Source organism: Dryas octopetala, chromosome 9, assembly GCF_963921425.1.
Source record: "Dryas octopetala chromosome 9, drDryOcto1.1, whole genome shotgun sequence".
Taxonomy (NCBI): domain Eukaryota; kingdom Viridiplantae; phylum Streptophyta; class Magnoliopsida; order Rosales; family Rosaceae; genus Dryas; species Dryas octopetala.
Window position 1 is genome coordinate 3,415,677 of NC_141374.1, and position 2,544 is coordinate 3,418,220.

Sequence of the window (2,544 nt, forward strand, 5' to 3'; positions counted from 1 at the left end):
CTTCTTATATATTACAATGTATTGTTAAACAAACAAAACATAGTACTCCAGCAAATTCTCTAAATTTCCCTTGGGTATTCCACATCATTGGTCATATTTCCGTCACCTGCATGATTTATTAGGGTGTGAGCTTTTAAGGCTCAGTAGGGTATATTTATCCCTCATGGCCAGTTATCACATTTAATCAATGTCTCAGTAAAAGAAAATAAACACAGATAATGATTTCAATTATATGCAATGCGAATGTGTGTACTCACTCTTTAACCATTCCCGTTGACACATACCCAAGACAAACAGACCTACACGTCCCATACCGTGCATCCTTCCATTGTGGCCCCGAATGTCCCAAGTATGAGCCAACACCCATTCGTCCCTTAAGCCCAAATATTTTGAATATAATTAATTCCACTTTTTCTTCAATAATTCTTCCACAAATCATGAGATCACCAGGTACATCTCCCTTTCTCCATGGTGTCTCTAATAAATCACGAGACCACCAAGTTCATCTCCCTCTCTTCTTGGTGTCTCAATTAATCATTTTCTTAACCTTGTTCACAATCACCCTTTCCTTATGCACTTATGATTATGCATGTAAAGATAAACATTAATGCATGTATAGAGAAATTAAATAGTACATGCATAATAATTTAACCTTACGCAATTTGAGTATAGATAAATTAAATAGTACATGCATAATAATAAATATCACAGACTTAGGAATTTCACAGTGCACACACAAGATTAATAATAAAAGCTTATTCACAAATATAGTGCACTTGATACATTTAATGAAGAAATAACATCACAAGTAATAAAGATAAATTATCACAAGAAAATAAATCACACAACATGACACAAGGATTAATTGTAATATAGTCCAATCATTGGGGAATTAGAGACCCTACCTTAATCTCTTGAGCTCGAGTTCCTTCTTGGTCCGTTCCTATGTGTTCGGGTCTAAAAGTTAAAAAAAATATAGTTTAGATATAACTTAATTAGATTTAAATTTATTTCACTCTCTTTTTAAGGAGAGTGTAACTCACACTCTAACTTAGAGGTGTCGGATTGACGCGAAACTTATACCATTGGACTCGTATCGAAAAATAGAGTTAGGGGGGTGAAAATTGGGCGAAAAAGGTCGCCGGAAACAGCCGCACGTGCCACCACGCGCCGGCGGTGCGAGTGGGGTGGCTGGCCGGGCACTGTTCATCGTCACTTTAAACAGCCCCTGTTTTTTTTCCAGATTTCCAGTTTTTTTATCTCATTTTTGACTCGACTTTTGACCTATCAAACGTTCACCAAATTGAGCAAACTTATACTTGTTTTAAAGCTCTGCATCACCTCTTTACAACCATATAAAGAACATGAAAAACGGACTGTTAAAACTCAAGTTATAAGGCTCGAAAGGAGGCCATACAAACATGCGAATTTTCTGGAAAAAATTCCAGATTTTTCATATTCCTTTGTTTTTCATTTTCCTTCAATTCCAAACCGCAAAACATGTTTCTAAGGCTATAATAAGACTATCTACAACCAAATTTTAGTTTTACAACATAAAAGAAAGGCATGTAAATAAAATTATAAAACAACAAGTTTTGAGAAAATTTGTTAAGGACACCCATGTTTCCATGGGTTCCTTAAGCTCACCTTTTTATACCCCCCTTGAGTTCTAGAGAGGCTAAAAGCTGTGAGTTCCTACAGTAAAGAAAAACACAGAGACTAAGAGAGGTTAGTTTAAGGAAAGTTTAAAGAAAAACTTTTAAGATAAAAAATTTCAGTTTCTAACCTTTAGAGTTTCTAACCTCTCCTTCTTTAACTCTTTCTAGTTCACTCTCTCTCTCTCTCTCTCTCTCTCTCTCTCTCTCTCTCTCTCTCTCTCTCTTTCTCTCTCTCTCTCTCTCTCTCTCTCTCTCTCTCTCTCTCTCTCTCTCTCTCTCTCTCTCTCTCTCTTTCTCTTTTTCTCTCGGGTTTCTTCTTTGTCTCCTCTGTTCAGTTTTCTTTGTGCTGCTCTTTTTGTTGCTCAAGACTATTCTTATAGTCTAATTGGCAAACATCTTCAGTTAAGAGGGATGTATCAGTTAAGAGGGATGTATCTAATGATTATTTAGATAAGGATTATCCCTAAAGGAATCACCACCCTTGATCAAAGCTTAGGTGTGCTAGTTTTGAGAAAGCTAATGGCGTTGGTGATTATCTTCAAACCCTTTCAGATATTTTTTATTTATTTTTTTATTTATTTATTTTTTTAAGTTGGGCTTTTCATTTCTTGTAAAACAATTGGGCTAAAGCCCAAACTTAAGAGTTTAACCCAAATTTAAAGCCCAATAAATATTATTATTATTATTATTAATATATATATATATTTTTTTGGACATTACACCCCCCCTCAGCCTCCTCTTCTCTCTCTCTCTCTCTCTCTCTCTCTCTCTCTCTCCTCAGTTCTCTCCTCTCCACCACTTCTCTCTCTCTGCAAATTCGTCGTCCGGCCACCCCACGACCAACGACGGGCACCGGCGACTTCCTTGCGCCGTTGCCGACCCCCAG

At 36.6% G+C, this 2,544-nt stretch overlaps 1 long non-coding RNA gene across 1 annotated transcript; it reads right to left on the reverse strand.

The window, feature by feature from the left end:
- LOC147273197 (uncharacterized) lies at window positions 1–1,733 on the reverse strand. The gene is made up of 3 exons (XR_015119775.1): window positions 1,648–1,733; window positions 906–957; window positions 1–106 (listed from the first exon to the last, which is right to left on the reverse strand). It is a non-coding gene; the product is annotated as an uncharacterized LOC147273197 (long non-coding RNA).
- Window positions 1,734–2,544: the final 811 nt, after the last annotated feature.